This window comes from Myodes glareolus, chromosome 6, assembly GCF_982192425.1.
Source record: "Myodes glareolus chromosome 6, mMyoGla1.1, whole genome shotgun sequence".
Classification (NCBI taxonomy): domain Eukaryota; kingdom Metazoa; phylum Chordata; class Mammalia; order Rodentia; family Cricetidae; genus Myodes; species Myodes glareolus.
The window spans coordinates 103,543,730-103,555,250 of record NC_142031.1 but is presented as its reverse complement, the minus strand read 5'-3'; the positions used below and the strand labels follow the sequence as shown (position 1 = coordinate 103,555,250).

The 11,521-nt window shown below is 36.3% G+C and overlaps 1 pseudogene; it reads left to right on the top strand.

The window, feature by feature from the left end:
• The first annotated feature begins 6,265 nt into the window (after window positions 1-6,265).
• Window positions 6,266-7,182, top strand: LOC148121927 (putative vomeronasal receptor-like protein 4; annotated as a pseudogene).
• Window positions 7,183-11,521: the final 4,339 nt, after the last annotated feature.

The following is an 11,521-nucleotide window of genomic DNA, read 5'->3' as shown; positions in this document are numbered from 1 at the left end:
AATATTGTCCTCAGAAATATAGGCTCTGGAAGCAGCAGGAATGTTAATTTGGGTATTCCATTGCTGCAATAGGTCACGGCCCCATAAATTCTCTGCAATATTTGCTACATATGGCCTTAGTTTTCCTATTTGTCCATCTGGACCTATACAATTGACCCATCTCGTGCTTTGTCTTACTCAAGATAGGGTTCCAATTCCTAAGAACTGAATATCTACCTCCTGAAGAGGTCAATGCGGACACCAAGACTCTGGTGTAATGATACTTACATCCGCACCTGTGTCCAGTAAGCCAATAATAAGTTTGCCATTTACACACACTCTTAGCTGTGGTCTTTGTTCATTTATAGAAGTCTGCCAGAATATTCGTTTACTTTGTCCTCTTAGATTTCTTGATTCATTCACCACATTTAACTCATCCTTCAGGCCGTTATTGCTTTTAACAGCAGGCATGGGGCATTCTAATTTTCCTGAAGAGGCATGTTCTCTGCAGTGATCGGAAATGACTGGACCACATTTGCCATGGGGGCCTTCAAGACGCCCCCTATTGAGTTTCCCGATGACAACGGGTTGCCCTGTTTATCTCTTGTTGACCTACACTCATTCGTCCAATGCCTGCCATTTCCACATCTCCTACATAAACCTGAAGGCTGAGTCCTCCTATTCCTGTTATTCCTAGAAGAGGCATTATTCCTGGAATTCCATTGTCTGCAGTCCCTTTTCATGTGTCCCATTTTGCTACAATGAAAGCATTTTGTAATCTGATGTCTCCTTTTACCTTTGGAAATTGCTTCTTGTACCCATGTTTCATTGCCATAATCAAATGTATCAACATTCATTGTATGTAAAACCCATTCGTCCAAAGGCGCTGATCTGAGCTTTAAAGGCCCCAGGATCCTTTTGCATTCTACATTGGCATTCTCATATGCCAAAGACTCAATTACTATATTTCTTGCTTCTGGATCAGGTATCCCTATTTGTACAGCCTTAGTGTTTATCAGTATTTTCCTGTTCTGTTTAGTTTATGTATACTTAGAAATTTTTAGGAGAGTTTCACTTCGTGGTTTAGTAAAATGTAGTATGGAATTAATAGTATATTAATTAGGTTGAAATTTTTCTTACATTTATTTATCCTATTGTAATAATTTTTAATGATTAGTAGATCCTTTTGGTTATCTCAAAAGCATCTAGAATCCTACTTCACTTATTCATTAAATTTTTTCTCATTGTATTTTATTTTTCTAAAAGAGAAAATAAACTATTTAAATTATTTTAATGGTATATTACCAAAAATGTAAACTGAGTAATTTTCAGTAGGAGTTTGAGAGTTTTAATTAAAATGAATTAATTTTTAATATTTTGAGTTTTCTTAGTTGAACATTGTTACACTGCTACTGGTATAATATTAAATAAGCTGTGAGAAATATTTTCAGTTCTTGAATTACTAGCATCAAATTATTTAAAGTCAAAATACCCAAAGTTTTTTAATAGTTGCAAAATACAAAATATGCCAAGTAAATTTAAATTCAGCTGATGAATGTCGTAAGTCCATTTTTATATTCAGGAGTATCACTAACTGATATATACAGGAGACTCAAATTTAAAGTGAAGTCAGGTGTGGTGGCTACACCTATGAACCCAGCACTTTGAAGGCTAAGACAGGAGCTTCAGTGAGTTTTATTGAACTCAATCTGAACTAAGGTTGAGCTGCTTCCTCTGTCTCTCTCTCTCTCTCCTACACACAAATACAATGAAATTATAGTGTTAAATAGATAATGTAGAACTATGAAATCGTTGTTTTAAAAATGGAATAAAAGGATGCCAACGAATGTCACTTACTCACTAGACACAGAGCATCCACACAGTGAAAACCAAATGATGGAAACATGAATTTGTTTGCAAGCATCACAAAATTTTCAGTTTGTTTTGTGTAATTCACTTCAAGAATCTGCGCTGATGCTGATGCACTAGACAGGACTTTCATAGAGTTGATCAAGTCATCCAGGAAATAGAGATTTTATTTTAGAAATATATTTGATATAATTCTGTTTTCACTCAATGCTGTTTCATTTACTCATGACATCAGCCCCAGCACACAGTATGCTATTGATTTATTTTTTAGTCCAGCTAGTAATTAGTAATTTCTCATACACACAAACACACACACACACACACACAAACACACACACACGAAGAGAGAGAGACAGACAGACAGACACAGAGAGAGAGAGACAGACAGACAGACAGACAGACAGACAGACTCATACACACAGACACACACACACACACAGAGGCACACACACACACACACACTTCCAGTGAACATTTTCACATCTTTCCCAGACTTACACCATGTGACATGTGATTGAGCTCTGGGTCTGACTGCTTCATCACAGGCTCTGCAGTGACCCTGCTGGTGCTGCTGTTTCATCGCAGGGGAACTGGCTCGAAAGTGTGAGACTGTAAAGTTCTAGTGAATGTCTGTGTGCTTTCAGTGACAGGTGAGTTAAATTCAATTTTTAAAGAGTAAATTATACTATAAAATTATTTAAGAGTATTAGACAAGTGTTATGAATTAATACCCTAAATAAGTAATCACTCTTTATTCCTACTGGATATCTAATTTATAAATGTCTCTTCATGAACCTGAGTGTCTAAGGTCCTCATCTTCCTGAGATTCCTGAAGACTTATTAATGTTGCTGACAGTAAACAGTGCATCAGTCAACACCATGTATCTTGCCACCTGAAAGTCACACAATCACTCCATATTCTATCTGAGCAGTCACACTGCTTTTGAGTCATTGCTCACTAAATATGGTAAAACTTAAAATGAACATGATACTTTTTGATGTAATATGTTTGTATGTTCATTATATTATTATCTCCTCAGAGAAGAATGCAAAGACTACCATAAATTCATAAAACAAGACTGCTCTAAAATCAAATACTGTGATAATGAAGGGGAAAGTGATTTTTCTCAGAAGAATGTAGAGTTATGAGGAAACAGCTCATTTTGTTGTTGTTGTTGCATGTTTCTTCGACAGCTGCCTGCCCAGTATTTTCGTCTGGAGCCCTTCAATAGTGACAGCATCCGTAATATTTTTTTTAATTTTTTTATTTATTAAAAATTTCCACCTCCTCCCCACCTCCCTATTTCCTCCCCCTCTCCACTTCCCCCTCCATCTCTAGTCCTAAGAGCAGTCAGGATTCCCTGCCCCGTGGGGAGTCCAAGGTCCTCCCCACTCCATCCAGGTCTATAAAGGTGAGCATCCAAACAGACTAGGCTTCCACATAGCCAGTCCATGCAGTAGAATCAAAACCCAGTGCCATTGCCCTTGGCTTCTCAGGCAGCCTTCATTGCCAGACACATTCAGAGTGTCCAGTTTGATCAAATGCTCCATCTCTCCCAATCTAGCTGGCCTTGGTGAGCTCCCATTAGATCAGTCCCACTGTCTCAGTGGATTGACGAACCCCTCGTGGCCCTGACTTTCTTGTTCATGTTCTCCCTCCTTCTGCTCCTCATTTGGTCTTTGGGAGCTAAACTATAGCACATTTCAATTTTAAAATTGCTAATGGACAAACTCTATAACATTTATTATCATCTTTTATTTTATTTATAATACATTGCCTTATTTATAAATCATAGAGGTGTAGTTAATAAAAATGATTATACATATAGAGTTTGTCCATTAGCAATTTTAAAATCAAAATGTGCTACAATTCTTTCAGTTTAGAGACCAAGTCTTGAATTAATTTTTATCTTTAATAAATCAGATAACACACATTCTCTTTTTCTTCCTTTCTTTTTTTCTTTCTTCAATATTTACTTATTTTATTTTCCACATATACGTGTTTTACCTGCATGTACTTCTGTGCAGCACTTGCTTGAAATATCAAAGAAGGCAATATATTCCTATAACTAGAGTTATAGAAGGTTATGAGCCGCTATGTCATTGTGAGAATCTAGCCCCGGTCATTTGCAAGAGAAAAACAAGCTCTGAACCACTGTGCTATCTTTCCAGGATATGAGTAAGAACATTAAAAAAAAAAAAACAGAACACCATTATGCAGCTATTGTAACTGTAAGTTAGTGGGAGATTCATATGTTTGACTCTGGCAATTAGGCTGAATCTATGCCTTTACTAAATAAAACATTTTTGTTGTTATATTTTCTGTTTGTTTGTTTGTTTGTTTTCCAAGACAGGGTTTCACTGTAGTTTTAGAGCCTGTCCTGGAAATACCTCTTGTAGACTAGGCTGACCTCAAAATCACAGAGATCTGCCTGCCTCTGTCTCCCAAGTGCTGGGATTAAAGGCATGTGCCACCACTGCCCAGCATTAGATAAAGATTTTTAAGAGCAAACATAATGTATATATGCAAAATGTATGATTTTTGTTGACATATTCATGGGGATGATATTGCATGTTCTCATTTACTGACTTCTCAATTATTTCTACAAATACATCATTAACATGTATGTGGAATATACAAGTGAACTTCAAAATACAGATGGCCACTCTTTCTCACAAGAATTTTAGTTGGTATAGTTTTCTAGTTCTCTATTACAGAGTTGATTTTAAAGTAACAAATTATACTACTTTGATAAAAATCATAAAAGTAACCAGGTTAAATAAGTAACAAAAGCACAAAAGCTAAGACTATTTGTTGAAATTATTAAAACTGTCTCTGTGTTGATGAGCTATGATAACACTGGGGCCCTTATTTCCACTGCATGGGAAGGAATCTCTTTTAAAACAGAGATTCTACAACAGGATCACTATGTGGTCACCTTTGGCAAGGTCATGCTTGCCGCAATGTGTTGAAAATAGTGTTTTTCTTAGTGTCACATGCTCTCTCTTGTAGGGGGCTCCTAGCTCCACATCTTCAGATGAGAGTATTTAGCCTGTGTAAATTACAGATAGCAGGAAAGCAAAATGGGACCATGGCCAAATGGGGTTGATCGTGGGTAGCAATGGAGAGAAGAAGAATAGGTTACAAGCGATCTTATCAGGGAAATGGGAAAGGGTGGGTTCCTTAGCAGGAAGGAGGGAAGCACATATAGAAGGAGGTGGGACAAAGGTACAGGGAAGTAGCAAGATATCATTTATTTGATACTGAAAAGGAGAAAATGGTGTTTCTTAGTTAAAGAGGAGGTTATATATACAGAAGATGGAATAGGTAGGTAAAGTAACAAGGAATGGATGAAAAACCCATAGGAATCATACTATTAATGATTTACTCCCCACCACTGTCCTGCTGTAGAAAAAAAATTAAAAAATTAACATTTGTCTTGATAGCTGAGTGTTAGTTCTTTAAACCATAAGTAGAGTTCACACAAGTTTTAAATGGATGGGAAGTAAACTGGGAGATATCTAGGAGCATTTATAACAGAAATGGTTATAAAATTAATAAGGTGTGAAAAGTGCACTAATGGCCTCCAACTGTATCAATGTCTTTAATTCCAGATTCTGGGGTGGTGAGTTCATTAAAAAATGAAAATAAATAAATGAATAGAGATGGACATCCAACTGATTAAAATAGTGTTATTATCATGAATTACCAACTCTGATTCCATCAGAATTATGAATGAAAATATGGATAGTTTAAATTTTATCTTATTAAAATTATGGAATATAAAACTGACTCACCTCACTCTTTTGGATTTCCTTTGTGATTACCCTCAGAGCAATATAATTTTTAATCAGTTATTCAAATATGTTTATGCTCCTCTATTCTCATCACTGCTCTTTTCAGTGTTAAATATAAAATGAGGCAATGTAAGTCAAATCAGTAGGATTGAATTTCTAAGGCATGAGGTCTAGGTGCAATACAGGCACATAAACTGTTCATTCTGTGTCAGATGTGGCTGAGAATGCTGTATATCCAGGAGACATATTGAGAATATATAGAAACATAGGCCAAGTCTTATGTGGAACTTCAAAATTAAAGAGATTGGTTAATCAAGAATAAATAGGCAAACCAGAATGATGATATAGACTTACTGACCAGTGAAACAAAAGTTTGGTAAATACTCATTATTTTTTTCAGATATTTGAAATAGGTCTCCACAATCATCTTGATTGGGATCTGATACCCTCTTGAGGAAGATACCTGGTCAGTCGTCCTCATCAACTTAGACTATGAAACCCAATATGGACAAGGCCAACAGAACCACCACATATGGGCTGCTCATGCATGCTTCAGCATTGCCAGGAAATAAATATCCTTTTTTTAGGTCATGTTCTTAAGGTGAATACAATTTCTACAATGTCCTCATTGAGGATTGCCCTTAATTTCCAAGCTGTATTTGGAGTCCTGGCCAATATGTTTCTCCTTGTTTTCTATACTTTCATAATTCTGTGTCACAGACCTAAGTCCACAGACATTATCTCATGTCAACTGATCTTCATCCACATAGTGCTGCTCCTCACTGGAGAGGATATTTGGCTTTGGGACATACGTGATGCACTAAATATTGAGAATGACTTCAAATGTAAGAAGTATTTTTTCTTAAACCGAGTGATGAGAAGTCTCTCCATCTTCATCACGTGCCTCCTGGGTGTGCTCCAGGCTGTTACTATCAGTCCCAGTACCTTTTTCTTGGCAAAATTTAAATATAAACTAAAAAGTACATGATTTCTGTTTTCTTATTTATTTGGTCTTTCAACTTGTCATTCATTAGTTACCGAATAATCTATTCTGGTGCTTTTACCAACATGAGTGAAACCAAAAAGTTGAAGGTCACAAAATTCTGCTCACGCTTCTCCATGAACTACATCATCAGGGCACTGATTTTAACAGTGACAATGTCCAGAGATGTATTTCTTGTAGGACTTATGCTGGTCACTAGTGCATACATGGTGATCATCTTGTACAGACATCAGCGGCAACACAAGTATCTTCACAACCTCAGCCACCTGAGAGCATCCCCTGAGAAAAGAGCCACCCAGACCATCTTGTTACTGGTCGTTTGCTTTGTAGTCATGTATTGGGTGGACTTCATCATCTCATTCACCGCAGCCCAGTTCTGGATGTACAACCCAGTGATCCTGAGCACTCAGAATTTCATAATGAATGCCTATGCCACAATTACTCCTTTGGTACAAATCAGTTCTGATGACAGAATAATCAATATGCTGAAACACATACAGTCTTTGAGACACCATATTTTCAAAAAGAGATAATTTTTCTCATTTTAAATAAAATGATTACTTATTCTTTTTATACTTATGAGTATTGTGTTAGCATGTATGTATGTGTGAATTCCTGGTGCCCACTGGGTCAGAAGAGGCCATTGTCCCTGAGCCCGTGAGCTAGAAATACAAACAAATGTTTATGAGGGGGTCTTTCTGGTGCAGACACAACTAATTTTTTCAAAAACTTATTCTTCTTAAGCTCTGTAATAGTTCAAGTAGCAAATCAAGATTGTTAATAATTTAAATAAAATTTGTGGTTTTACACATGGACATTCTTGTGACTTATTTGCTGCCAAGTGCTATTGATTTTTTTAAGTTCACTGTATACAAAAAGTTGAAATTTCCACAGGAGTTCTCTTAGTCTCCCCTCTTTACTTTATATCATAAATGTTCCCTGATGCTGAGGTTACTCAAAGAAAGTTGCTTGCTGATGCTGATATTTTATGTTTTTCTTTTGAGGGGAATTTAATCTACTCTCAGTCATCAAAAGTAATTTAAATGTCCTATTGCAGCTTTAATACTCTTTCCTAAGTGTACTTTCTCTGAATGCCCAAAAATCCTGTGAATTTAAATTTTCCCTTTTTACCACAGTTAAAGAGTCTTATATGAAAATTACATGTGTCTGTGTATTTGTACTTCATCAATACTGACATGCTATTAGTAAAACAAAATTGTTTATATATGATGTACAGTTTGTTTTTATGTACATATGTATTCATGTGCGTGTGCACAGATGAAGGATGTGTGTGCATGTGTACATTCAGGCCAGGATACAGCGTTTGCTGTTTTTCTTCATAAGCTACTCACCTTGGTTTTGATAGTGTCTCTCAGTGACCTGGGGTTGCCAAATAGGACAAGATGATATCCCTGGTATTTTCCTGTCTCTGCCTCTACAGCTCTGGATTACAAGTGTGCAATAGCATACTCCATTTAGTTTTTTCTTTTATTGATAATAAAAAAAACTACTCATTTCATTCATATGGTATATTCTCAATGGAGTTTCTCCTTCCTGTCAGTTAGTTCCAGGAAAGCTGAGCTTTGGCAGTGAAAGAAACCAGAGAATATAGAGAGCTGGTGAAGATGTCATTGAATGAGGGGTCATATCACAGCCCCAAAACGCAGCAGATCTTCGCAGCTTCGGTCACATGGTTCTGGCTTTAGAGGAAAGTTAGAAGAAAGAGGTTATGGAATCTCCCTCTGTGACTGAGGAAAGCTGCTGAGGCCTGGCACAGGTGTCACTACATGGAGGCCTAGAGAGGCCATTGTGTGAAGCTGTGAAAATCAAACCTGGATTGTCTTAGAGACCCCAAAATGTTGGAAATGTCAGAGCCATATGATACCTGCTGAGGAAAGCTGCTAACAGGGAATAGAACCAGCCCAAGTGAGAGAAGTGTGATGTGTTTTTGATCTTAGTCATTATGACCATTCTGGTGCAAGATGGTAGCTCAGAGTCATTTTGCTTTGCATTTCCCTGATGATTAATGAGCAATTTCTTAAGTGTCTTTTGGCCTTTTGAGTCTTTTCTATTAAGAATTCTCTGTTTAGATCTGTACTCCATTTTTAACTAAATTATTTTGTACTTTGATGTCTAGTTTCTTGATTTATTTATACACTTTAGAGCTCTGCCCTCTGTCAGATGTGGGGATGGTGAAGATCTTTTCCCATTTATAGGCTGTTGTTTTTGTCTTATTTATGGTGTCCTTTTCCTTATAGAAGATTTTTAATTGTAAGACGTCATACTTATTGATTGTTGCCCTTAGTGTCTATACTATTGGTGTTATATTTAGGAATTGATCTTCTGTGCCAATGCATTCAAGGCTAACTCCACTTCCTGTTCTATTAGGGTCAGTATACTTGGATTCATGTTGAGGTCTTTGATCCACTTGGACTTGAGTTTTGTACATGGTGATAGACAAGAACATATTTGCAATGTTCTACATGATGACATACAGTTATGTAAGCACCATTGTTAAAGAGCTTTCTTTTTTCCATTGTATAGTTTTAGCTTCTTTTTCAAAAATCAGGTATTCATAGGTGTTTGCGTTAATGTCAGGGTCTTCAAATTGTTTCCATTGGTCCAGGAATTTTCTGTTTTTGGTTCTTTTTTTTTTTAAACTGTGGCTCTATAGTAGAGCTTGATGTTAGGGATGGGGATGTTTCTGACAGTGCCTTTATAATACAGACTTGTTTTAGCCATCTTGTGTTTTTATTTTTTCAATGTGGATTTGAGTATTCTTTTTAGTTCTGTGTTTGATTGTTTTGGGATTTTGATAGAGAATGCATTGAACTTGTAGATTGCTTTTGGTAAGGTTGTCATTTTTATTATTTTAATTCTGCCTATACAAAATCATGGGAGATATTTCCATTTTCTGATCTTTTCTTCAACTTTTTTTCTTCAAAGGCTTAATGTTCTTGTCATTTTGGTTTTCACTTGTTTTGTTAGAGCTGCTCCCCAATATTTCGTATTATTTGTGGCTATTGGATAGGGCAATGCTCTCTGAATCCTTTTCTACCTGTTTATCATTTGTATACAGGAGGGCTAATGTTTTTTATTTTTTATTTTTTAGTTAATTTTGTATCCTGCTATATTACTGAAGATAATTACCAGCTGTAAGAATTCACTGTTACACTTCTTAGAGTCACTTATGTATTCTATCATTTCATCTGCAAATAGCATAACTTTGACTTCTTTCTTTCCAATTTGCATCCCATTTATCTCCTTTTATTATCTTATTGCTCTTGCTAGAACTTTAGGTATTGTTTTGAATAAATGTATAAAGATTCGAAAACCTTGTCTTGCTCCAGATTTCAGTAAAATTGCTTTGAGTTTCTCTTTATTTAATTTGATTTTGGCTGTTGGTTTGCTACAAATTGTCTTTGTTAAGTTTTTTTATGGGCAGTATTTGACAGAATGTAGATTAATAGAAATGGGGTAATTTAAGTTATAGCTAGTTGGAAACAAGCTTAAACTAAGGCCAAGCTTTCATAATAAAAAATAATTTTAAATCTAAAGTGGAAGGAAACAATAAGTTTTGATCTGTTCCTTGTAACCCCTATATCACCAATGTCTTTATCATGAAGGGGTATTGAATTTTGTCAAAGGCCTTTTCAACATCTAAAGAGATGATTGTGTGATTTTTTTTTCTTTTAGATTATTTACATGGTAGATTATATTGACAGATCTTTCTATGTTGAACCATACCTGCCTCCTTGAGATAAAGCCTACTTGATCATGCTGGATGATTTTTTGATGTGTTCTTGGGTTACCTTTACTAGTATTTTATTATTTTTGCACAAATGTTCATGGAGGAGACTGGACTGTAATTCTATTTCTTTGTTGTTTCATGGTTTGGGTGTCAGGGTAACTGTAACTCATAAAAGGAGTGTGGTAATGGTCTTTGTGATTCTATTGTTTGGAACAATTTGAAGACTCTTGCTTTTAGCTCTTCTTTGAAATTCTGGTGGAATTCTTCACACAGTTCACCTCTTTCTCTCCTACCATTCTCTCCCCCACACTACTCTTCTACCTGCCACCCCTGCACTACTCTTCCATCTCCATTCAAACAGTGTAAGGCCTCACATGGGAGTCAAGGAGGCATGGAAAATCAATTTGAGGCAGGATGTGCTCTTCCCCTTTGCATCAAGTCTGAACAAGGTATCTCACCATAGGTAACAGGTTCAAAATGCCAGTTCATGCACCAGGGGCAGGATTTGGTTTCACTGCTAGGGGCCCCCAAAATGGATCAACCTACACAGCTGTCACCCTCATGCATGGGCCTAAGTTTCTCCCACGCAGGCTCTCTTGCAGTTGTTCTAGAGTCCATGAACTTCTAGAAACTCAGGCCAGCTGTCTCTGTGGGCTTTCCCATCATGATCTTATTCCACACCCTTGCTCATATTGTCCCTTCTCCTCTTCAGCTGTGTTCCTGGAGCTTGGCCCAGTGTTTGCAGATCTCTGTATTTGCTACAGATGATCTTTTTGATGTGTTCTTGGATTAGGTTTCCAAGTATTTTGTTGAGTAGGTTTACATTAATTTTCATAAATGAAATTGTTCTGTAAGTCTGTTTCTTTTCTGAATCTTTTGTTATTTGGGGATCAGGATAACTGTGGCCTTGTATAAAGAATTTTGCAACATTGCTTTTTTTCTATGTTGTGGAATTTTTTAAGAGTATTGATATTAGCTCTTTTTTGAAAATCTGGTAGAATTCTGTCTTAAAACCATCTGCCCATGGACATTTTTTTTGTTTTGGTTAGGACCCTTATCATGAATCTTTCTATTTCTTTAGTTGTTATGGTCTATTTAATTTTTTCTGATCTTGATTTAAT